The sequence below is a fragment of the Macrosteles quadrilineatus genome, unplaced genomic scaffold (genome assembly GCF_028750875.1).
Source record: "Macrosteles quadrilineatus isolate MER2022 unplaced genomic scaffold, UCM_ALF_1.0 Scaffold_3__2_contigs__length_128488019, whole genome shotgun sequence".
Lineage (NCBI taxonomy): Eukaryota > Metazoa > Arthropoda > Insecta > Hemiptera > Cicadellidae > Macrosteles > Macrosteles quadrilineatus.
Window position 1 is genome coordinate 35,967,032 of NW_026542596.1, and position 26,648 is coordinate 35,993,679.

The 26,648-nt window shown below is 33.0% G+C and overlaps 1 protein-coding gene and 1 non-coding gene across 2 annotated transcripts in view; both read left to right on the plus strand.

The window, feature by feature from the left end:
• The first annotated feature begins 2,885 nt into the window (after positions 1-2,885).
• On the plus strand, positions 2,886-2,957 carry Trnae-uuc (transfer RNA glutamic acid (anticodon UUC)). The gene has a single exon. It is a non-coding gene; the product is annotated as a tRNA-Glu (tRNA).
• Positions 2,958-7,298: 4,341 nt separating this feature from the next.
• Positions 7,299-26,648, plus strand: part of LOC128990088 (gamma-aminobutyric acid receptor subunit alpha-6-like) — a 132,795-nt gene continuing 113,445 nt past the window's right edge. Inside the window, exon 1 of the mRNA XM_054412324.1 lies at positions 7,299-7,353. The gene's annotated coding sequence lies outside the window, so the exon portion shown is untranslated. The remainder of the gene's footprint in view (positions 7,354-26,648) is intronic.

A 26,648-nucleotide genomic window follows, 5' to 3' on the forward strand; every position in this document is an offset into this window, starting at 1 on the left:
CTATTGTGCAGCCCTGGGCTCAAATCGATGTAGTCAATCAGGGCTCAGTCAACCGGTCTTCATCCCTTAACAATCTTCCCCGACCCCCCTCCGTTTAACATAATCTCCTGCCCTGTAAACCCTGCGTTAAGCTTAATAGAGGTCTTTAAAACGGCCGCTAGGTTCTGGACTGGAACTGCTTTACATTACTCTAGGCTAGTCTTAGAGGGCCCTGGCATTATTAGATCCATTGGTGATTGGCTGGATTTGAACTCTGGACATCGAGCTCCAAAGCCCCGAGCTCTGCCACTAACTCCAGCTCACTTCCCAACCAAACAGCTTTAATCAAGTATCGATCGCCGATTAAGACTGGTCAATTTAACAAATTAATACAAGAACAACAACTGTTTAACATTGTGTCGGGACAATAAGAAATTATATCGAAACAGTGTCATCAATGATTACATTATGTAATAGTAAAATTTTCAGCTGTCAAAATTTCAAATTATACTTTCTTACTAGAAAAAGGTAGCTTTATGACACTCAAGTTTTGTGCATAGCTCCAAAAATCTACACTTTTTTTATAATTTGTGTTGATTTTGGAATTAGATTATTTAGCATTTAGAAATGAGTCTATGTTGACGATCCTGATAACAAACTCGTATATAGAGTGCTCGCACAACAATCAAAAGGTCGCCGGTTCGATCCTGAGAGAGGTCGGTGGCATTTTGATGGTTTGAAACTGGACCCAGGTGTCTCTGATCAAAGGATCTTGACTGATGAAACAGCTGATCATAGTCAGTAACAAAGCTACACAGATCATCAAACCATATTCTACACTCATATTTTGGCTAAAATACGCACCTAGGTGGCGTGCCCATCTCAACAAATTGATTACGTTAGTTGATTGATTGATAATATTAATTTGGATTAAGCTCGCTTGTTAACAGTTCAATAAGGGTGGAATTACAAAATTTTTTTTGAAATGTAGCTACACTCCAAAAAACATTTACAATTCAAAATGAATCCAAGAGATAATAAACTCAACCATATAAGATAATGAGTCTATACCGTTTAAGCTACCACCCTCCCTCTAATTATTTTAACCCCCATAAACCTGTATTAGGCTCTAAAAAATCTTCGGAAATTTCCTTAAATTGGGGCAATGGTTTTAGTGAAGAAATCTAAATGCAAACAGGTACAATTTAAGTTCAGTAATTGAATCAATAATAATTAAAATTAAAATCTGAGCCACGTTTACAGTCAAATTAAAAAAGCAATAATATTTATGATATTATAATTTAAAAATGTTAAAATACCGTACGAATTTAAAATAATTTGCAATACTGAGCTTTCTTTCTCGTGCAATTACAATTAGTCGGACTATGATATGATGTACCTGGTTTATTTAAGGGTTCTATTAAAAATAAAGAAAACCCAAATTTAATCTGGATAGCATGGCGTTTTATATTAAACTTTGAAACTTTAAATAAAACACGATAAGTTTTCAGTAACTTTTCCTAATTTTATATTATTATAAAAATAATATCATTCATTGTTAAACTATTTAGGTAATGAAAAAACCTACACAACTAATTATAATTGTCTGTTTATGAAGGTTTTAGTAGATAAAAACATTTTAGAACATAAAAAACATTCTGGAAAATACATTATTAGAGATTCAAGTCAGGATTGTAAAAATCAACTTTAAATACAAGGATAAATATTTGATAGTAAAGTGTTCTTTTCTCGTAGAAAACTAGATAGGCAAACAATTGTAGCACTATGTACAAAGATAAATAATGAAATACTGTTTATCTTTGCATCGGAAATTTGCGAAATCCTACTTCCGTAGGTTCAGGACAGCTTTGAAAGTACGATCAGTAAACGACTTTATCCACTGCAGATGGTTCGTTAGCTTTGCCTTTATCTTTGCCTTTAGCTTTGCGTTAGCTTTGTACTGAGAAAGAATGTTCTTGAATCCGGCAAAGCAGTAGGCAATGTAAATAGTAAATTTCTATACCCCTCACAAGTAATATGCTATTTTAATATAACAAAAACTTCTCTAATGGAGGTTGGGGTTATTAAATCACATTTAAATTGGGGTTTATCCCATTTGGATCTAGAATGAATGTATGTTACAATTCTGCCAATGTTGTTTATATACTGTACTAGAATAATACCGATACCCAATCTATATATCAATAGGCAAGCATGTTTCTTTAAAACATTTTTTCTCAGTTTGTGTGCATTGCAGGGAAAATCTACGCATACTCTTAGAAAGATATTTGCCCGTAGATGTGCAGAATCCCTTTATAAATCAAAATAGACTCAATAATAAGCACAACAAATTAATTTAAAATTTCAACAAAATTAACATGGGCCTTATTGGTTGCCATGATGGGGACAAAATAACAACGAAATATAAACAGAAAATCAAAACAAATGGTAAAAATTTCAATCACATGTTTTATTTACAGCGTGGAGTGAAAATAGAGAAGTATGTGGTCGAGTCTTCGACCACGGGACGACCTTCCACCATGGGGACGACCTCTAGTTTAAATGAAAGCTAGCAATAAACAACAATCAACTTTTAAACTAACGGACGACAAAAACAGCAGACACAACAAAACCAGTATACAGACTACTTTAAAATCAAGTCTTCTTTAAAAAACAAGATAAATAATAAAACTAATTATTTAAAATAGCTTTTAATATTTTTCAGATGCCAACTGGCATTGGTTGGTATGAAACAAAACATAAAGGCTTGACTTGTAAACATGTTGTTAAAATCTGAGCCACATTTACGGTATGCTAATTTTAAATTCTACAAAATGTGCCCCAGTTTTGAGCAATACAAGTATGTTCCAACTGTTTGACTGTATATGATTCAGTAATGTTCACACTCCCATGTGGTCTAGTGGCTAGGATATCTGGCTTTCACCCAGAAGGCCCGGGTTCGATTCCCGGCATGGGAAAGACTTTTTGCCCTGGTTAAATTTAACAATCAATAATTCTGTAGATTTAATTAAATATTTTATCATTTTTATCAATGTTTAAAGATTTTATCTTACAAATCTTTTACCAAAGTTATGCAAAGTACTAGCATAGATGAAGTATTATAATTATATTACATTACTTACTCTATTAAACTACTTCATCCATGGTACTAGTTATCTAACAAATACTTAAGGTTGCACTTGGAAGCAATCTGGTTTCTATAGATTATAGTTATTTAAAAATCTAAAACTTATCACGAATAATTATTAAAACTAGTTTAACGTATGCTATTTCATACTGACCTTATATAAGTCTCTATTGAATTCAGACTGTCAGTGTTATGTACTTTTCCATTTGTAGTCTTACTGTCGTGTAACAATTACCTAATATTTTCGTAATAATTGTTTCAATATAAGACGTTACTATCTAAATTTATTCCCTAATCTAAATTTAAATACCCCCGCCGCAGCAAACCTGCAGACTAAGCGAATTTCCATTTGCCTGATTGGATTTACACTGAAATGTCTACTTAAAAATATAACATTTATTCCCTATTCAAATAGAATTAGTTTAACAAGTACTTAGGTTTGCTGCATCAGGGAGGGTAAAACTGTTTTTTTTTTTTGTAAAATGTTAATAGTTAGTAAGAAATAAAAACATTTTCCAAATTTGATCAAAATATGTTCATAAACAAGCAAACTACAACAGTTTACTTATTCTCCATAAGAATAACATGGGAATTTTAAATTTACAATTTTTTGGAATTTTCTCCGTAACCATTAGGCGCATAATAACGCTTCAATATACTAAATTATTTGTTTTTTTAAGCTCTAAAAAATGGTTTGGAAATAAATTGCTTTATTTTATGTTTTTTGGGTCAAAAATGGGAAAAACCTATTTTTACCCCATAAAACCCCCCGTAAACCCCCGTTCCCATGGTCCGATCATGCTGGATCGCGAACTCGTTCAAATAAACGTAGGTTTACACGTTTGTACCAAATTTCATCAAAATCGGATCATTTTTGCTCGAGTTATCTTGCTAACGGACACATATATATATATATATATATATATATAAATATATAAATATATAAATATATATATATATATGAATTTGAACGGATGGTGTTTTTGGCCTCTAGGGACCTCAAAACGAAAAAAAAAATCTGTCCCCCGTCCAGGTCTTACCATGAGTACTACGGTAATAGCTTATTCCCTATATGGGAAATTCGCTAAAACACGTTTTTTGATAGTTTTCATTTTGCATGTTTACAAAAGTTACCACAAGAAACTTATATAAAATTTTAAATACTCAATGAATGACATAAATACCCTAAACGAAGTGGAAGTTTACATTTAATGTTTAACATTTAATAAACTAAAAGGATTTCTTATACACTAAATTATCACCAAGCACATTGCAAACCAAATACCAAGTCGTTGTTGTGTGTCATTGTTAAGTCAATGTTACTAAAGAGCAACTTAGAAGGCAATACTCGAAGCACTAAAGACATGATGAAAACCAATACTCGTTCGGTAGTTATTACAGAATTATTCCGTAGAATTAAAGATTTAGAACCCCCAATAAAAAGTTTGAGTTGTTACTTTTTATTTACAAAATCTTACCTTTAAAAACCACATAAACAATAAAATTTCTCCCACACTGTTAAATGTAAACGCCAGAGTTTGTTAAAGTAGTATTGGGTGTTCTGAAAATAATTTAACAAACTTCTTACGAAACTAGAGAAGGTTCTTATCCTCAATAAGTTAAACCTTTTGTGAAAAAATAACCGTATTTTAATTCCCACTTGGATTTGTAGTTTAATAATTTACGTACCTAGTATTTAGTACTGCGAAACATTTGAGCTAACTTGTTACTGAGTCAATCGGTCTATCTGTACGGGGATATTGTAATCAGTTGAAACCTTCTTATATTCAGAACAGCAGTTGGTTTGCATATTAAGTGTGAATTTTGCCAGATATACAGGCAAAACTATTATAGGAATACACATAAAAGTTCGCAAAGATCTGAAAATTACAAGCAAAAAACAAAACAAAAAAAACAAAAGATGCTGGATTTAAATCGTTTTAGTCTATATTTTGTAACAATGCTTGAAATAAAAAGAAACAGCTTTATAGATCAAAGAGGCCCTAAGGTAGGCCTTTAATTGAGAGCTACTTTCCACTATGGTTAAAAGTAGTTAAAATACTACCTCCTCAACCTCATCATTGTTCACTTAATTCCGGTTGACATTTGTATTAACAAAGGTGCTCCTGTCTTTTCTGTGAAACACTGAGAAATAAGGTAATGATGCGTTACCAACAGACATACACACAAAAATACTGAATTGGATTAGGACATTCGCTACGCTTTAACTAAAGCAAAATACATTTAAAATTAGTATTTGAAATGTTAGTGTCTTCAAATTTTATCATAATCGTGCAGTAATAACAATAATGCCGTCCGTAATAACAATTTTTTTAGTTCGAAGATGACCCAAAATGGTGTAGAAATGACTGCATACTATATGAAATGAAGTACTACAGACGATTTAGATCGGTAAGTTACAATACACAGGCCACGAACTATTGAAAGGCTACGTAAAAAACGTAAAGCGTAAACATGATGGCTTGCTAAAATTTGTTCACTCAAATGTGTGTTAACAATAATTATCATAGTATAAATTAACATTTTGAAATCCATACAGACTCAAAGCTTATACAGTAAGACATCAATAATTAAATTTATTATAGCTGTAGGGAATACGGCGCAACACCAACGGTAACTAAGTTGTAAATACAGTAGTGATAAATACAGTTCGTCAAAAATGATTCTTGCTACCACCGGTTCTAAAAGTACCAGAACCAAAAACCAACATTTACAGTTAAAAACTATAGTATACTTCCGAATAATTAAATGCGTTAATCAAGTCACAAAGTATCCCTCCCTCCCTTGGTTTTTGGACTTACTCAAAACGTTATAGGAAATGAAAGTTATTTCCCATTATTGCATTATTTGTAAACCACTTTTAATGTAAACGTATCGGTGACAGTTTGAAGAAACAACCTTTATCAAAACAACGGTTTGTTATTTAATATAATAGATGGCGCATTCTCTAAGCAATGATTGGTATATCACATTAGGAGGAAATATGACACAAATCGCATAATATTGGGGTTTTTAACGTTTGTAATTTAGTAGGTAGTCCTGGGAAAAGTACCAGTATCAAGAATCGTCATCGATATGTAGCTATGGATGATTGGGTACTAAATTAATTAATGTAATCATATAAGTGACTGCTAGAAAAAAATATAATCGCTATCCAAACACCTTTTCGTTATTTCATAGATGACGTAATGTGGTAAATATTGGAGAAACAATTGAAAAAATTGCATAAAATTGGGGTTTTGAAGGTTCATTTTTTATTTCCAAAGTAGTTAGGCCATATTTTAATAGCCAAAAACATCTCACCAATCCAGTGAATGCGGGAAATGATTTGATTCTTGATCGGTACTCTAGTTTTATTGAAGTATGCCGCGTAAATTGGCATTTTTGTGTTAAAGACTCAATGACAGGTGGACAGACAGACATACAGACAGAAATTGAGAAAAGACTCGTTTCATCTTTCTAAAGCTGGAGAATGGAGACACATAGAGGAATAGAAACCCAGTACATACAATACTATATCAACAATTGGCCACTCCCCAGGCAAACTGTGGGTCAGGAGACAGGTTCCATCATACAGAGTATAGGCATTGGGCCAGTTAAAAGACGTGTCTTAAATTGAGGGGTGATGTAAACTGTTTCCCATCGTCTACCTAGAACCTGGGCCTTTAAACCTTTGGGCAGTCCCAGCATAGACTAAGCAGAGTATGTTTTATCTATGGTCCCGAGACAGGCATCATTATTCAGAGTATAGTATTGTGATTAGCCAGTTAAAGATATGTCTAATATTGAGTGATGATGGAAACTGTCTCATGACCATATTCCTATACCAGACCATACTGTCTGCCTGGGACTAACCCTTAAACCATTGACCATTCCATGTAGCCTAAGGGTCAGGAGACAAGTTCCACCGTACAGAGTATAGTTTTGTAAATGGCCTTCAAACCATTGGCCAATCCCAAGTAGACGAAGGGTCAGGTGACAGGCTACATCATACATAGTATAGTTACATAGGACATATCTGTTGAGGAGTGAGCGTGCTCCAGACAATAGGGCAGATGTGATGAGTCAGTGAGTAGCGATGACGGAGGGATGATGAGGTGTGGGGGAGGGTAGAAGGGGGTGGCGACGCTCTTCAGTCGCATCTCAGCGTCGCTACAGCACACATCTACGACGTCGACGTCGGGCGCTTCACATTACGTCGCTACGTACGTACACCACGTGCTACCCCCAACCCTGTAGAGCAATATGGCGTTATGTGCTTCGTAAAGGTCCATAAAGCTTTTAACTTGTGCAATAAATCATTATTTATTTCTATAATCAAAATTGAGACCTAATATTTACTTGACTTTTGTCATCAATTTACTACCACCCCTGTGAATTAAAAATCGTGTTGCCTTTTGTTAAAAAAAAAAACACTTTAAAGTTAGTATAGTGTTTTTCTTTTACCACTGACGACTTATTGAATATTATCAAAAGTAATAAAACATTAGATATCTTTACTACATATAACAATGATCTTTATATTTCTAGATACACTCCCGCACATGTATAGGCTATGCAATAGGATGTTGAGTTTTGTGAAAATTAAAAAGTTTGTATACAGTTTTATAAGTAATGGTGAGAGGTATTAAACATTCTTTTAAATATTTAAAATTGAGACAACCCCATTAGTTTTACGTATAAAATTGCTTATTAGTTTACTCCTATCCCAGTATATTCAATGGGGTGTTTCGTATTTAATCAAAGTTAAAAATTATACAATGTTCAATTTCTAGTGACGTATATCAAGTATCATTCAAAATAATAATAATTTCACCACGATTATAAATATTAAATAAAATACTGATAGCTTTGCTGATTGTTTTACTTCCACCCGCACGGGTCACCGTAGGGGTGTCTTCTAAAAGTGGGTGTAGGCACCGAGGCTGTATCTAAAAGTTTATAGTAGTTTACGCAACGATTGCGTAAATATAGTGTTAACGGCACGAGTAGAAAATTTAAGGTACGAGCCTTACACTATTTACGCGAGTTGCGTACACTACTTTACCTATGACAGTGTTTAAATTACTAAAAATCACTACTCATAACTTCTAAGAGAGGTTATGTTATGTTTTCGTTTATAACTTCTCATTACCACTGACAGTGATGCAACTAAACATTGTGTCAAACACTAATTAATTGCACCACTCAACAATTAAATTGGCCTGAACAGCTGATTAGTTGAAGTTCGAATCATTACAATTTTACTTCTTCTCTCTCAATCCTTGAACCTCATTGGTCCATTACCCGTGTTGTTTTGATTAAAACTATGCTGTTATGAAAGTAAACAATGCTGTTATGGGAATTTTTTTTATTTTAAGAACTGAACTGAAACCACCACTTTAAAAAACGGTCGTAGGTAAAATGTTACAAAACATTAGAGAAATACAATAAATATTAATTAGTTAATAAAATAAAAGTGGCTTCTCCTTCTTATTTACTATAACTATAAGTTTTTATGATTGTAAGGGAGGGCATACAATTTAAATAGCTGTTTCCTTCTATTTTAAGCAATTAAGTTAGTCTATAATAAGACAATATGCTAAAATTAATACTTTCGAGAAGTTCTGGTGAAATCGAAGTGATGTAGTTTTGAGTACGATTCCTCAGGTAAAGCTGAAAAGGTTTCTATCTAAAGTTTTTTTTTTTTTTTTTTTTTTTTTTTTTTTTTTTTTGTAGTAGTATTTAGAGTACAATATTACTTCTTAGTTGTTGATTTGCATTACAGCTATATCAGTATATTGCACAACATCTTATAAGTGCATACGATATGCTTTTAGGTATTTGTAAAAGTGTATGCAAAGTGTGTTTTGATTGCTGACTGGATGCATACAACAAAATATTAATAAAAGTAGTTAAACTGAGACAAAACTATTGTTTACTTTCAACTTTGAGTGTTCGTTTTTTGGAGGCCGGAGTTCGTGCACCAATGTTATGCATTTTTACTCAATTTAAAATAAATAGGCTAGATAAACTTCAAATGGGACATATATTTTTATCAATATCTTTTATATATTTCTTTTAAAGCGAATTGATTTCACCGATACACTACTAAACAGATTTCGATTATTTTATTCAGTAGAACAGGCTTACTTATTATAAAATGCTAATTGCAGCTATTTCAGGTTATAGCCCTCTTTTCTCTGTATAATTGAAAAGCTTATAAGAAATTAATTCAAACAATTCACTTAAGGTTTCACCTCACGGGCCTTATTCGCTCTTTAAGATATCTTGGTTAAACTTAATTTCTGAAAACATACACAATACAAATAAAATTTATTTTTATTTTGTAATTTCCAAGATTTTAGTAGCAAACTAATATCCTAATATACTACCTATAGAAATTTTGGTTGGTAATGATTATTAATTTACCTAAAACTCTTGGCCAGCCAGTTTGTTTCTTTAACATTTTTATATAGGTTTTATTGACGCACAGCGATAAGATGCCCCATCAACATGCAATTATGCATGAATGTGATTATGTGATGCAGACATTGGAAATTGCCGAGATGCAGACATATGCTTATGCAATGAAACATTTGTTCACATAAGTTAGAAAAGTTCGTAAATGAATGTTTATACCACAGCGTAGAATGGTTAAGACTAGCCTACAGTTAGTCAAGTCCATAGGTGATGGAGGGTAAAGTAAAACTAGGGACTCTAAATAAATTATTCTCAGTTTTCTCTTTCTGAAACGAAATGGGGTATGGATCGATATGGGGCATAATCGAATTACGTCACTGGCCCGAAACCTATACTAATAACATGAACATTTGGACTTTTTACAGTTCCATTTAAATATTTATACGTAGGTGTTTACTTTCGAATGAACTATCTCATTTGTTTATGTTTATGATCCATAGAGTTTCTGTTGGAAATCGTAAGGAATTTATTGTTGCAACGTTTGGACCATATCAGTGGGAAGACGGTTTGAAATATCGTAAAGAATCGTAAAGAAATACGGTTATTCATCGTAAAGAACAAATTACCATTTAAAATAATAGTTGTTAAGCACAGTAACGCGCGCCGGGTAACTGTTAGTATCACATATTTGAAGGAAATACCAAGTGTGGACTTACCGATAACTGGTCAAGAGTCTTAACTCTTAAGAGATGTCTTAGGGTCGTCCTTGGACCCTAGACGTTCTAACTCATAAAATAATTAAAAAACTACAAAGATAATTTTATAATCTCACAATACATTAAATATTTAAATTACAATCACTTGGGTATATAAAATAATATTTTGGGATGGTAAATTCTCTCTCCACCGGCTGTTTGAAATTAACGTTGCTCTTATCCAGATCCAAAATGGCCGTTGACTTCCATGAACTCACTTTGGAAAACAATTCAAAACTAAAGATAACATTTACTATCTCACAAAGCCCTAGATATTTAAACTACACAATTTCAACCCTTTGGTGTTTGAAAAAATCTGATTTTCCCTTAATGTAAAGGTTTTTTTGGAAAATCATCATTAAATCTAAAAATATCTAAATCTGAAACAGAAACGCCTGGAGATAATATAGGTTTGTATTGTTTCCAAAAAATTTCACTATAATCAGCCCACAGGTTTAGTATGTAATGTAAGGCTGTACACATCCACACATAAACACACATACATCACATAAAACCACTGTTTTGGGTTTAGAAGCCAGAATTGATATTCCAAAACTCTAAAAAAACTAGACGAAAACTTCTGTTTCTCCATATATGTATAGGGCTAGAAAGTAAAAAGGATCGTAAAAGGAGTTAAGTTGTTTCTAAACAAGTTACAGTATGTTCTGAGATTCTCACAAAATGGGATGTTAAACACTATTAATTACTGGGTTCAGAGTTTACTGATATTATTATAGGAAACGCTGGAGTTCATTTTATTGCAATGAATTATATTTTATGGTATTGATCAAATCGGGATATATTTAGTGATATGTAACTGAGTGACTGAGTGGTTACAATTGAACATATTATATTTCTTCTCTGTCTACATAAAACATCAAACTGTTTAAAAGTTCCTAGACAGACATATTTTGGTCGTAAACAAAACGGGGAACTTATATTTTAATCAATTTCAAAAGTTATACGACAACGTCTAGATAGGATGGTGTCAAATTGAGCTGAGAAAAAGTAGGTTAAAAGACTTAGAAAATCTAACTCCGTCTAATCTAGTAATGACATCCAGAATTCTATCGTGTCCAGGATAATATGTCTTGACCAATTCAATAACTAAAACAGTTTTAATAAGTCAATGGTTAACTATTGAATAAGGGGGCTTAAAAAATTATAAAAGGCCTGCGCCTAACCTATACTCTTATACGAACAAAGTTTGCTTGTATGTATGTATGTATGTATGTATGTATGCTTGCACAAATATCTCGAACACGGCTTCGACTATTTCCTTCAAAGGTTGTAAATAATTTATTTCTGACCTAAACTAAGTTAAATATAGTTAAAACAGCAAATCAAAAATATAATTATGTAAAAAAAGAAAATTGAAAGTCACAATTTTTTAACATTGGTCTTATGGGTTGCTAAGTAACTATGTTGGTTGAACAAAATAACAAGGAAAAGGTAAACATAAACAAAAGACATGTAACATGTGTCTATAACAAAGCATCTACAGTATACTAGCAAATTACATTATACAGTTCAAGGGGAAAACAGCAGTTGTTACTATTGAGCAAAGATTACACTGAAAATTACTAGATATAGGGGTACAATGGAAGTAAACTATACCGAGCCATGGCTCGGTCCCCAGGCACTTGTTGGTTAAACAGTAACCCTGACGAATGTGTAAAATATATCACATTATTGTTCATGTAATGATTTAACTTTGAAATTAATAATTGACATAATTTGAATTTTGAACTTATTGGATAGTACTCCTTTAATGCATAAAATATTAATAAAGAAAATAAAATGTTAAAATTCTAAACGATTTCATCTATTGTCAAAGACCCATATTTTCATTACTATAATTATTCTAATATTGAAAATAAATTTTCGCTTGATACTAACTCGATGGATACTAAGAATTGAAACGTTGTGGCATCTCGTTTAACGAACAATTGTGCCTAACTAAAGCTCTAAGTACTATACTAGTTATATTCAATTTTTCTTCTTCGTTTAAAACCAATCATCAAAAATTTACTGTCAGACTGGCTGGGTAGCTTAGTGGTCCACCTAACAATGAAAACATTACTGGTGAATCCTGAGAAAAACTAGTACAGCTTTCTGATGGTTCGAAACTGGACCCAGCTGTCCCTGATTATTGAGCTTTGAATAAATCATCCTTGCCAATGAAACAGCTTATAGTCAGTAAAAAAACACGCAGATCAACTCACGCCATTCTACACTCATCCTTCACTCATATTTTGGTTGAAATGCCGTCCCCTCTCAATTGATGATTAATAATAATAACATAGACTAACCAACACAAGGGGAGTATGTTTTATTTATGATAATAATAAATACAATCAAAATCAACGTTCGACAGACTGATTTAAATTCGTACCTCACGCACAGGCATTGCCTATGTGGGGGTCATCCATTTATTTTTTAGAATTAATTGTAACTTTTGCAAACCCATTTTTCATGGAATAAATTATACTTGATTTTATATTTCATTTAGATAAATGTTTAGTCTAGTACCAGACGAAAATAGTACAAACAAAAGCGTTGTAGTTTCTAAATCATGAACGTTCAATTCTCTCTTCCACACTCCATATCTGATGGAACAGAGCCAATGGATTGCTGAGCAACAGCAACACAACAATATTACCAGTCCATAATATACATCGATGGTCCATACACGCATCAGTATATGGGCCAGACTTTATCAGACTGTTTTAAAATGAAGTATTTATTACATCAAAACGGCCCAGTTCATGCCTATTTAAAATAACATAATTAATTGAATAAGCTAATATTAGTCTATTATGTAGTTTGAATCGGTTAAAACATAGATAAAGCATACTTATATGCTTAATCTATGGCTAAAAGTTGGCGTTTCGACAGAGTTTTAAGAAATAAACAGTAATCATTTGATTTCATCAGTAAACTATCGCTGACTCAACTTAACTACATCAATTTTAATTCTAAAACAGACGAAAGCCTTAACTTGCGGATGGAATGTCTAGTTCTATCAATCGTCAAAGGTATCAGACAGTTTTCTCTGCAGCTAAAAAAATACCGCAGAGTATTTTTTCTACGAGCCAAGAACAAAAATGTAAAATAAACGGTATCAGCAATCTGACACACACTTTCTCTCATTAGCTTGTCAACAACCTTTAAAATGGGTAAGCTGTGGGATAACTATGATATTTTATAAGGAAAATCACAAAAGTTGCAATAACTTTTGAACCGTAAATGTTTCAGCCGGGGGTTGCACTATTTTGTTTAAAATTAGAAGGACCATAACACATTATTTTAATAAAACCCCGCTGTTTTCCTACAATCAGTTTTTTAGCGAATTTCCCTATAGGGAAGTAGCTGTTACCGTAGGTGGCATGGTAAGACCTAGGCCCGGGACCGATTTACTTTTTCATTTTGATGTCCCCAGAGAGATATATAAATACATCCGTGAACGTGATAACTTGAGTAATTTTTGTCCGATTTTGATGAAATTTGTTTTGAAGGTGTGAGGCGGGATAAACTTGAATGAGTTTGTGAACCAGCATGATCGGACCATGGAAACAGGGTTTTACGGGGTCTTTTACGATGTAAAAAATGGTTTTTCTCATTTTTTACCCTCAAAACACAAAATTTCCCAATTTTTCTCTAGACCTTTTTAAAGAGGTTAAAAAAGCAATTAATTTAGTATATCAAAGTGTTTTTGTACGGTTATCGGTAAAGGAGAAAATTCCAAAAATTGTAAATTAAAAATTCCCATGTTATTCTTATGGAGAATATTGTAAAATGATGTAGTTTGCTTGTTTATTGATACATTTGGATCAAACTTGTCCAATTTATTTATTTTATACTAAGCTATTAATATTTTACCAAACAACTCGCTTTATTAGTTTCCTTGTAGCAGCAAACCTAGGTACTCGTTAAACCTAATGTTATTTAAATAGATTCGATTGAAAATCAGTTCAGACAAATGGAAATTCGCTTAGTCGGCAGGTTTGCTGCGGCGGGGGTATTTTGTTATTTTATGAGGTTTTTTATAGGAAAATATCATAAGTTACAATAACTTTGGAGCCGTAATTATTACAAAAATGGGATTTGCACAATTTTGTTCAGAGCTTAAAGGACAAACTAAATGTTTATCAAAATCGTTTGGGCAACTCGGGAAACTCGGAAGTTTTTACAAAAACAATACTTTTCCACATACTATGTAGAGGTGAAGAAAGTAATAAAAAGAGGGATCGTTGCGTTAACGACTGTTTAGGTAAAGTGTTATTATAACCCATTTGATCAAACAATTCAAATACCCAAACATAATGATTCTTAAATGTAATATTTGTCGAAACGGATGGGTAGCTGAGCAGTTATCCGAGGGACAATCAAAAGGCACCGGTTCGATCCTGAGAATATTCAGTAGCTTTGTGATGGCTAGAAGATAAGTTCTTGATCCTTCATCATTATAAAAATGATTCAGGCTGAAGAAACTGCTGATCATAGTGAAAAGGCTACACAATTGATCTCACTCAATTGTACTCCAATCATGCATTCATATTCAATTTCAAATACGTAGGTGCAATTTCTATTTTAAAATTAATTAGGGGACCATAGCAGAAACTGCTGCTTTTTAGTTGTGTGTACAAAGTGAAAAGAAATACACATTTTTTACACATTTAGTCGCGGTCTTCCTTTTTACATTTACATGATACCTTTTTAAACACCGTATTACCATTCTGAGCTAAATAAACAGTAAAATCAATAAACATACAAAAACGCAATGTTCACATCAGCTTGTATATTTAAAACAGCTATTATAGAAACACAGTTTACAACTGACATATTTTCTTGAAGACCTTGTGGATAGACATGAGTTTTGTAGGGGGAAATATATGTTTAAACAATAATAAGTATATAATTTTAGAACAAGAAATACACCATTACAACACACGAAAAAAGAATTAAATCATACCCACACACCATAGACTAAAATTTTACACCAAGCAGTTTTTTTACCAAGTCTTACAAAGGAGCAAGTTATTTAAGAAAATTACCAAACGAATTAAAATATCAAATAAACAGTTCAAAATTTTAACCAAAACTAAAAACTTGCGTGGTTTCCAAAGTAATATATTCAATAGAAGAGTATATGAATAATTAACCATTATGTTAATTTAGATAGCTAAGCACACAGTTGACACTATTCAGATATACTAACATGTACTTGTGTACCTGTTGCTTGAATTCGATCAATTGCTAAGTATTACAGGCGTTATTTTAAAACGAATAACAGTCATAATTTCTGATGACAGTAAAGATTCGACTCAAAGATTAAGGAAATACTTAAGATGTACATAACAGATCGATATAATCAACATTCCTTGTAAATAATTTTTTAATATCTGTTCTTGTTTTTTAGTGTTTTCTACGAATAGCCTTACTCATAGCCGCATTAGGTTGTCCATAATAACGATTATAAATTAAAAAAAAAATCTTTATTTCTATTTCTTCTCCTTGGTGATGTTCCATGACTATCCTATGTTTCCATAGTTTGCAAATAGGCTCTTTCAATAATTATTAATACATTCAGCACAGTGTTAATCCAGTTTTCTTTTTAGTATATCAAATTATCCAGGCTCTCTCGCTTTTTCCATTGTAATATTTACGCCGACCCGAATTCAAATCCAAGTCAATAAATGTGTGTAGCAAACTGTAAAATTGGCAAACTTATTGACTGTTTACAATTGACATATGTTCTTCTTCTCACTTTTAATTTCTGACTAAAGCTGGAGTTTCATAACAATGTTTGTTTCCCATGTTAATCTTATGGAGAAATACGAAACTTTAAAGGGCCCCAGGGCCTCACTCCCTAATGATTTACCTAAAAAGAAAGTTTCCTGTACAACTTCACGTTACGGTCTTTCCAATGACAACAAAAACATGTCAATCGGTTTAGTAGTTTCGGAGGAGTAATTGTAAGGCAGTGCAGGGCTGATTTTTTACTCTTTGATAGCTTTCCCACCATCCTTAAGATTTAAAATGAATCCTCAACAGCCATGCTACCTTTTTCCTAGCTCGAGATATTTCGTGGGGACCGATTCTCTTACGGAATTAAATATATAGATTGTAATGACGAGATATTTTACTGAACTAGATTCTGTTAGAAAAATAAATTGGTGTCTCTACACTTCGATGATATTCTTGTTTGCCAAACGATTCCATTCTTGTAAAAACATGATTGAGATAAGGCAATCGGGCAGTGATGGATTGTATAACTTTTCTATATTTCGTGGACCTCAACAAGTTTCTTTTGAAATTGTTCTTGATTTCACAGATTTTCTCTTATCTGAAGGAACCCTTAACAATTGACATACATCTCGTAACATAAACCAACTCTGAACAAGAATCAAGTTGTAAATGAAGTTCACGACAGTTTTACTGACTTTTTAATTTGAATTTTGTTGAGGATTTTTAACAACAGTACGCTAATCCCTGACACTTTGAAAATTGTGAATATTCAAAGATTAAAACTCTTACACAAGACATATTTTTGCCAGAGGTATTTTTTTTCTTTTAGGTTTAAATCAAATGAAATAGATCTGCGGACCCTGTAAAGATCCCAACTCCAATTTACAAAATGGCTTGAAATGGTATAGTGGTATACTAAGGGCAACGATTTATTCTGATCTAGAAATCTCTTTCTACTTTTCAAGAGGTTTGGCGTAAGATAGTTACGAAATCGTTTGGCTACTTTCATAGTGATTTTAACTAAGATATTAAGCAGGCTTATTATATAAATACATCCAGCATAGTTTTTCACTATACAGTATTTCAAAATTAGATTTAGTATTGTATGGATTCAAGAGTGTTCGAAGAATTGTAAAAACACGATATTGTTTTGTCCCAGTGGATCCAGTGGAGTGACGAATAGTAACTAAAATATCATTTCCTTAAGGGCTCCAGCGTTTGATTTTTTGATGCTGGCTTACCTTCTAAATAACAGTTTTGAATGTGAATCGTAATTTAAAAACAGCTGTTCTTACAGTTGAATGTTTAACCAAAATCTGATAGTAAGCAAGAGACAAAACCGTTAATGAAAATGGATTTAAATCGTCTAAGCTACTTATAATGATAACTGTAACCTGATTAAAATCACTCTATATGGGAAATCCACAATTAAAAAATAATTTACTGTAAATTAGTAGTTCTGCAAACCTAATAACGGTCTTAAGCAAACATAATATTTGAAAGGTAAACGGATATTGTATTATGCGTTTTGCTTCAGAAACTATTTTTTAACTCGGTTTTGAGCAATTTGCACATGAGTCCCCTCGTAGTAAAATATTTATAACAGTTTAATTAAGACGAGTGTAAATTAGAAAACTAGCTTACTTGAGTATATATTGGTCATCCTGATATCAAGAGAAAATGCACACACAGCTTTATTCCCAGAAGATACATATTGGGAGTTACTAAACTCCATAATATCGATAAGAATTTCTTTTGACAAAAGGAAGCTTTCTCCCATACGAAGTCAGGCGGGTTTGTCGAGCACTTCTAAGAGGAGGATCTTGTGTTTATGCGAGCATCGTCATCAAGGGGAGGTGCTCAAAACAGTTTTCTTACACAAACTCAGTTATTAGATTCGGTCATTTAACTGCATTTGACGTACTCACCATTTACTTTCTCCCCCTATACATAGTACATTAAACATATGGAGAAAGTATTACTTTCGTCTAAACTTAATGCTCGAATTTCAGTTTTGGTTGGATATATCATTAGGGTCCTCTTGAACACATAACGTTGTTTTTAAAGTGGTGTGTGTATGTATGTATGTGCAGCTACACTCTGTGGTCCGATTTTAAAGAACATTTTGTGTGTGCGTACTTATTTGTGGTATCTCCTGCAGGTTTTAATTGTTTTTAAACGTTGGGTTTAAAGAATTTCCTATAAAAACCCCGATGGAAAAATCTATTGTGATCTTGTACAAAAACGGCTTAAATGGTTTTAATTAAAACTTTGAATGCCATGGTCCCTTTTACTCTAAGCAAAATGGTACAATCCCCCAATGCAACCAAAGTTTACAATTACGGTTCAACGGTTTGCAACATTTTGTGATTTTACTCATAATACCATAGTTACTCACACCACTTACCCATTATAGGGGTTGTTGACAAGCTAATGGGAGAAAGTATGTGTCCCATTGCTGTCACCTTTTATTTATTTTCTTCCCTAGATTTCACAATTTGACCGCTTTTTGTGTATTTTTTACTAAATTCAGCCAAGACACTAATGGAGCATTAAGCTTCTTGGTTAGCCTAATTACCAAGTTTTGAAATTTACGACTCTCATGAAAAACAAGCACATATCTCATACTTCTTTTCAAGTTTCTTGAATTGTTGCCGAGTACACTTTATGAAACATCTTTGGCTAATTATGATAGTTTTGAAATGAGGTTGCTGAATGGAGGTGGTGAGTTAAACCTCAACAGTATGTGATTTAAGAGCTAAGCTAAACGTACATAAACAGTATTATAGCTTTCTTTACTAGCACCAGAGTCCGTTGTTGTTAATTAAATACAACGGTCTCTAGGAAAATAATGGTTATGCAATTCGCATACACCACTATACTCATTAATAATTATTGCTACAGATTAAGCACTTTACTTTAAAAAAAAAAACACGCCTTACATGGGGAACACATTTTAAACACAAGTGAAAGTTGTGAACAACAACATGTAAACGAAGGAAAATCAATAAAATAACAATGCAACAATCAGCTGTATTGTACGCAAGGCGTAGCCGAGTGTGGGATTCTCGTGCGAGTAACATACGACACTTTACATACAGAATAATTAGTACATTTTAAACGCATAACACAATTTATTTAGGACATAACATTAATCAAAATATTTTTATATTACAGAAAATAAAATAGGCCGTTGCAGTTAGTTGTTTATTTTATCATGTGACTAAGTGCGCGGTTTTAAGATTTTAGAAAATGTTAGATAGAAACCTTGTTTATGTATTTCACAAACACGATTTTCAACGCATACGCCATTTTTACTCACCAAACTTAAAAGGAAATGTATGCACAACTCAGGTAATATTATTTTACTTAAAACATTTGCTGATATAAAACATTCAACTTTCAATGTTTATTGATTTCTGTATTTCGTAAGGTCAAACAATGTCATATTGGGTGACATAAGTTGCACACTATGTCCTGTTCATGTGACCGAGGTGGCCGGTTTTTATACAAATTTTTCCGACTTCTTTCTTTTGTCTATAAATAAAAAGCATCAGTTCATTATTTCAAATGCTATAGAACAAAATATGCGTGATTCAAAACTCGTTTAAGAAAGTTCGATCCAAGCATAGTTTTTTTTTTAAATAAAAACGCTAAATGACACTATGATGATTACCGGCTGGCTTAATAGATCTTATTGGTATTATTTTTACCCCCCCCCCCCCTATACATAGTATATGGAGATAGTATTGTTTTCGTAAAATTGTTGAGCTTGAGCTTTGGATGGAAATATCTGTTTTAGGTCCCTCTGAACCCTACAAATGGTTTTCGAAGTGATGTCTATGTATGTGTACAGAGTTACAGACTACACGTGGTCAGATTTTTATGAAATTTGGTATATGGGTACTAACCCATAGTATCTTCAGATATTATTTTAATTATTTTCAAAATACTGATTTGTATTTTAATTTCCCCATAAAATAACAAAAAACTGATTTTTAGAAAAATACCCCCGCCGCAGCAAACCTGCCGACTAAGCGAATTTCCATTCGTCTAAATTGATTTTCAGTTAAATATATTTTAATAACATTAGGTTTAACGAGTACCTAGGTTTGCTGCTACAAGGAAACTAATAAAGTGTGTTTTTGAGTAAAATATGGATAGCTTAGTACAAAATAAATAAATTTGCCAAGTTTGATCAAAATATATCCATAAACAAGCAAACTACAACATTTGACAATATTCTCCATAAGAATAACATGGGAATTTTAAATTTACAATTTTTTAAATTTTCTCCGTTACTAATAATTGAACAAAAATACTTTTATACACCAAATTATTTGTTTTTTTAAGCTCTTTAAAAAGGTCTAAATATAAATCGGGAAATTTTTTGTTTTGAGGGTAAAAAGTGAGAAAAACCAATTTTTACCCTATAAAACCCCCCGTAAAGCCCCGTTCCCATGGTCCGATCGTGCTGGTTCGCGAACTCATTCAAGTTTATCCCGCTTTACACCTTTAAACCAAATTTCATCAAAATCGGACCAAAATTACTCAAGTTATCGCGTTCACGGACGTATATATATATATATATATATATATATACATATATAAAAATTTGAACGAATGGTGTTTTTGGCCTCTGGAGACATCAAAATGAAAAAGTAAATCGGTCCCGGGTCTAGGTCTTACCGTGCCACCTACGGTAATAGCTACTTCCCTATAGGGAAATTCGCTAAAAAATACAGAACTATTTTTATTGAATTAAATTCTAGTCCTTTTAAACTCTTAAAAATTACGCTTCAAAAGTGATTGCAGTTTTTGTGGTTTTACCTTTACAATATTATTGTTACTCCTACCACTAACCCTGTATATGGGCTGTTGTATTGCTAATGGGAGGAAATATGTTTCAGACTGCTGATAACGTTTCTTCTGTTGTAGAAAGAAAGGTGTTGTCAAGTATTTTAAATTAGCACTTATTCAATGATTCAATTCTCTTTGGGGATTGTGTTAAACATACTAACCATAGTACATAAGGCCCATTAATGGAAATCATTGAACCTCACAACAGAGCTAAAAGTAAAATAATCTGACTTTTAAGCTAATAACTGACATAGAACTTATTTATCAGACCATTCCAATAAATTATAAATTGTATTGCACATTTTTAAAATATTCAAATTTATTGTCCGACAGTTTGAAGTCTGACAGAACGGCCAAAAGCGTTTCTCGTGTTTGCTCGCTACGAAGCGAAACTTTCCCAATATATCCTCCCCTCCATCCGTCCACAATCTTTTGCACAATGTCTATGTTATCAAACGTTAAAAATAAAATATGTATGTTTTGTTCATTTTATACTTTGGGAACTTTTGAATTTTAAATCATTATCAATCGAGATGATGATGCGTATTTTCAGTCAATATCAGCATTCAACATCGCAAACGCGCATGTATCTACGATTTTTTTATATGTTGTTAGGTCCCCTAAGAGTAGTTTATACCCAAGTTTGCAGCCCTGAAAACCCTGTGCTACTCCCATGATACTTGAAAAACTGTAAAATTCTGGATCTTTTTTGTTTTATTGAAAAAAACTAAGTGAAGGAAGAGTTTATCAGGTATATGTGCCCTATACTTTTTTAAAGTTAACTAAATTTGCAACAATTGGAACCCATTTTGAGCCCTTTAAGCCCATTTCTTTCGGACATACAGTTAGTAAAAAATAGGAATATTTTTTCAAAAATTGAAAGATTATCGGTAGGCTCATTTACCAAGATTCGTACCGGCTGAAGTAATGGTCATAGAGAAAAGTCTTTAGGCAAGATTTTGTAGAAAATGTAATAAGCTTTAATTTAATTCCAAAGTGGTGTGTCTAGGCCTTACAGTTTCACAAAAAAAATTAAAATATAAAATACCATATTTTGCGTAAGTGTTGTATTTTGGGTTGTATTTCTTAAAAAGATTTGGACTCTACCTTCAATACATGCTTGGCCTAAAAAAGCACATGAAGTCAGACGAGTATCGCACATTCAGGGGGACCCTTCACTATACGTCGGTCTGATAAGTTCTGGTCTGGTTTGTGGACAGATTTGACCATGGGAAAGTTGCGAGAGACACTGCAGACACCAAAAAAATAAAGATCTGGTTCAAAACGCAACTGCCACTTAGCTTAAGAACTGGGAGCAGGAGGAGTGAAACAAAATGTTGGTAACAACTTTGGTAAAGTGACTTTTAAACGAAAGGACAAGGTGAAGATCTTAACATCAGGCACCAGGTATGTAAAAGTATTCAACAAGAGAGTCTATGTTGATCTCCTTACCATATTCCAGAGGGTCTGCGTCACAAAACAATCAGATGAACAATTGAAGCAGCATTTCGCGTATGAGCTAGCACCGTATCTACTGGCCTTATACACTGAAGAAGGAATGCGCAAGTGCCAAAATCTTCCTTCTATTCAGCATTTACACCGCTCACTGAAAACATCATCCCAGGAAACGAAGCGTTCATAGTAACCACTTTAAACCACTTTGGTAAAAACGTTGCTGTGGTATTTGATGGATACCTTCAAGATGTAGCTATGAAGAGCACTAAATCAGCTGAACGCCTGTGACGCTCTACTTCTCTCTCATGCAGTGACATTTTGTTTGATGCAACACCCATCAAAGTGCCCCAAAGCAAAAATGCTCTCAAATGAATCTGACAAACACCGACTGATCACCATGTAGTGTACTGAATTTGAGATGCATGGTATTTAAATACATCAATCTCAAGAGGACGCCGATGCTGATATAATGAGGACTGCCCTCTCCAATAGTTCGTCGTGCGATCAGGTTTTTATCATTAGGGAGGATGTCGTCTTACTGGTGCTCCTCAACGGATTAAGCTCTGGACAGACGAACGTGTACTTCAGAAAGGTGGGAGAGGTGGATCAGAGTGTAAATTCTTTCACATGTGGAGAAATGCATGTTCCACGGGAGATGGTTTTGCACCCAACACCATTTGACAACCCAACTCCACCTCCACCCCAACCTCAACTTGTGTTAAATCTATAAAATGTCAATTTCATATTCTTGCACTCTTTAAAAAAAAAAAAATAATAATAACAGTAGTCAGTACCTACATTGATGACATCATTAAAGCAAAGTCTATTTTAATATGTATTTATTTTTTTAGGAAGCTATAGGGCCTAGACACACCAATTTGGAATTAAATTAAAGCTTATTAAATTCTCTACAAAATCTTGCCTAAAGACTTTTCTCTATGACCATTACTTCAGCCGGTACGCATCTTGGTAAATGAGCCTACCGATAATCTTTCAATGTTTAAAAAAATATTCCTATTGTTCACTAAGTGTATATCCGCAAGAAATGGACTTAAAGGGCTCAAACTGGGTTCCAATTGTTGCAAATTTAGTTAACTTTAAAAAAGTACAGGGCACATATACCTGATAAACTCTTCCTTCACTTAGTTTTTATCAATAAAACAAAAAAGAGCCGGAATTTTACAGTTTTTCAAGTATCATGGGAGTAGCACAGGGTTTTCAGGGTTGCAAACATGGGTATAAACTACTCTTAGGGAACCTAACAACATATAGAAAAATCGTAGATACATGCGCGTTTGCGATGTTTGCCTTTTTTCGTGTAGATATTGACTGGCCATAAGCTTAAAATGCTTATTGCAGTTATACTCAATAAGCTTTGCGTTTGCGTTTGCAATGGGGGAGGACAAAGTTTGATAAAATTTGCTTCTTTAAATAGACAGTATACTAATGATATTACACATCTACCATGGTCATAATGTTCTACCACTTCACCCAAACAATAAAAAAAAGTTATTACGAATTCGCAAATAATCACAAATTATTCATAACATTAAATACATAAACATAAATGTAAACAATCCTACTTTGACAGCTCTCATTGCGTATCACAGTTTTTTGTTGCTGCTTAGTTCAAATTAGCTGTTTACATAAATTCTAAAAAAAGTAATAGTACTGGCCATATGGCTAAATATTACTTAAGATTACTTAGTTGAAGTTACCATTATTAGTTACCATTATTATCGTTATTATTATTGTTATTATTAGTTACCATTATTAGAACTCACTATTGTAGGAAACAGGTCAGAGTGGCCTACAACTGCCCATTTACAGTTTTCCCGTCAACAGAATACATTGTCCTACAATGTAGTATGGTGTATTGCATGGATAATGGTTGTAGTATTTAAATTTGCACAATGTGCAGAACTAATGTTTACCAAGTCATGAAAATATCAGTTATCTTGAAATATAGTACAAAATGATACATTGAAAATCATTCAGTCTAGGCCATGTTCTATTTGTAGGGTCGAATAATGCATTCGATCAATCATGTTAGACCTATGTATAGAACGTTTTGATGGATGAAGCTTTTAAAAGTTGCTGGTTTTATTGAAAGATGGTGATTGGTTGTATTAACATTACATTCCTTTTCTAAGTCGAAAACGTTCCTAATCTTTTATGTCAGTTTTTGAGTTGAGAAATCTTGTTAAAATTTTACTAAATAGTGTTGCTAAACTTTAATTCAGTACTTTAAAAGAGTGTTTTCTTTCATACGACAAATTGCATAACGAACTAAATAAACGGTATCAGCAATCTGACACATACGTTTTCCCATTAGCTTGTCAACAACCTTTATCATGAGTAAACGACGAGGTAACTATGATATTTAATAAATAAAATCACAAAAGTTTCATTTACTTTTGAACAGTAATTTTAACAGGAATGAAGGGATGCACTATTTTTTTAGAATTGAAACAGAAGAGTTTCAATCTGAATCGCTTTTTGTTTAAAAAAAATTGATTTTTCCGTTTTTTAAATTGGTGTTTTATGGGCAAATAACATAAGTTACAATAACTTTTAAACCATAATTTTTACAGCAATGGGGGGTTGCACTATGTTGTTTGGAATTATAAGGATTATCACATACTAATTTCAATCTAAACCGGGTTCTTTCGAAAATATGATTAAATTGAATTAAAGAATCTTAACAGCTGGTTCAACTAAACAATTTGATTCTGTGATGTTCAATAGCATTAAAAAGTTGAGCTCGAACCTAAAGGCGCGTGAGAGTAGCGAACGAACTTCAACCAGGACGTGATTGAGTCATATGAACGAGCTCGTCTTGAAAATGAACGAGCATTTGACATAAAACCACATTAGGACAGGACGACGTCTGTCGGGCCAGCTAGTACATACATATATTTAATACCGCAAGGGAATCTTTCAGCTTTTTATACGTCGACTCTTATGCATTTCGTAATACGCAAACTCCTCCTAGACGGCTGAAGCAATTGTTTTCAAATTTTGCATGGTGATAAATACAACATCGGTGAGTGCCAACATCTATATGGCGTCAAACAAATCTCTTAGGAATCCGCCTCTCGGGCTCTCAAAGCACAGAAAACATACTCAAAGTTTCAATGTAATCCTTATAGAAGCAGTATTTGACACATAAGCAAAGGCACAAGATCAGCTGGTGACTTTTGAATGAAGTAGATCAAGAAATAGTTTATAGCATTATTCCGCGGATATTAGAACAGAAACGTTAAAGATCATAAATAATATAATCAAATGACGACACCTGCCTGAATCGTATACTAATAGCCTTAACATCTTGTTTGGACATTTATTGAGAGTTCCATTTTGAAGAGTAATACAAACATGTTTGCTATGAGTCCATCCAACTAAATTAACAGTTGAAGTATGTTTGGAGGCTTGATCTAGGCTTACTTGGGGAAACCTTATGTAATATTTTTAGTAACCCCTATATTAGGGATTAATTGGTTTGGTGAATTTTTTATATGGCTTATTTATGGTATATTGGCTTATACGTATATGATTTAAACATTTGGGTTTTCTTTTCCGAGTTTGTTTAGCTCTTCTACCCGACCAATTTTCATGATAAAGGTCTCAAATTGAAGGTATGTACGCACAGATTTCACATCAAGCATCGGCATCTATATATCTACAGTCCCACTCGGTTCATACGTAAACGAAATTCGCTCCCTATTTATTTCTTATGGGAGTTAAATTTGATTTTCTTTTCCGGGTTAGTTTGGCTCTTCTACCTGACCGATTTTCATGATTGAAGTCTCAAATTGAAGGTATGTAAGCACAGATTTCCCATCAAGCATCGGCATATATTTATCTACAGTCCCACTCGGATTATACGTAAACGAAATTTGCTCCCCATGTATTTCTTATAGGAGTAAAATTTGGGTTTTCTTTTCTGAGTTCGTTTGGCTCTTTTACCCGACCGATTTTCATGTTTTGAAGGTATGCACGCACAGATTTCACATCAAGTATCGGCATATTTATCTACTGTATTACTGGACCAAAAACATAAATTTGATTTATTTTCGAATTCTTACTTTAATTTAATTTAAAGTACTTCACCAGTTAAAATTATACAATCCTATATATTTTGGACTAAGAACCTTCAGTGGAATACCGTCTTTTTTTTAGCTATAAATTATTCAAATTGCACGAGTTTCAAAAATCATAAATTTAATTATTTCTTGGATATGCTAGGCTATTTATTTCAACACGTAATACATACA